At 39.8% G+C, this 731-nt stretch overlaps 1 pseudogene; it reads right to left on the bottom strand.

Moving 5' to 3' along the window:
* Positions 1-277: 277 nt before the first annotated feature.
* Positions 278-731, bottom strand: part of LOC115031751 — an 8835-nt pseudogene continuing 8381 nt past the window's right edge.

Below are 731 nucleotides of genomic sequence, written 5' to 3'. Positions count from 1 at the left end.
TCTCTGTTATAACTCCAGCTGTGTCAAGTTGACACAAAACTAGCCAGTAGAGAGTTGCTCTCTCTTTGATGCTTCCTCCTGCCCTCCCTAGCAAGTCTATTCCTTCACTAGCATTAGAGCCTACTTCTTTGAAATTCTGGCATATATTGGCATTTTTGGTAAAAGGTAGAAAAATTATGTTCTATATGGAAAATCTGATTCTAAAGGATAATTTGAAATCAATTTATCTATTTATTTATTTATTTATTTTGGTAGCACTGAGGTTTATTGGAGTGTCCTAATAGACATGCTGAGGCTTGTCCATGGTGTTCTTGGTGTACAAAGCCCAGATGTTTTGCCAGTTTTTCTTGAATAAGGACTCCAGGAAATTGACAGCCAGGTGGATGTTGTAGACAGCTCATCATTGGTCATCTTCACATGACTGACAGCAACAGCCAGATGCGGCATCTTCTATATCTGGAATGTGATTGACAATTTTACCTCATCTACTTTGCCCACTATGGTTTCACTGTGTATCAGCAGAGAGAGAAATTTGCCAGCATTGTTTAGGCCTGGGCCCAGGGTACAAGGCATCTGCTTGATCAGAGACTCAGAATCCAAAAATACATGATACTTCTTGGCCAGCATTTTGACTAACTTCTGGTGCTTCTTAAGCTTTTTTTTTTTATTACGTATTTTCCTCAATTACATTTCCAATGCTATCCCAAAATTCCCCCATTACCCCCCCCCCC

Source organism: Mus caroli, chromosome 8 (assembly GCF_900094665.2).
Source record: "Mus caroli chromosome 8, CAROLI_EIJ_v1.1, whole genome shotgun sequence".
In the NCBI taxonomy this organism is placed as follows: domain Eukaryota; kingdom Metazoa; phylum Chordata; class Mammalia; order Rodentia; family Muridae; genus Mus; species Mus caroli.
Note: the sequence above shows the minus strand (reverse complement) of the source record. Positions and strands in the feature narration are given on the sequence as shown.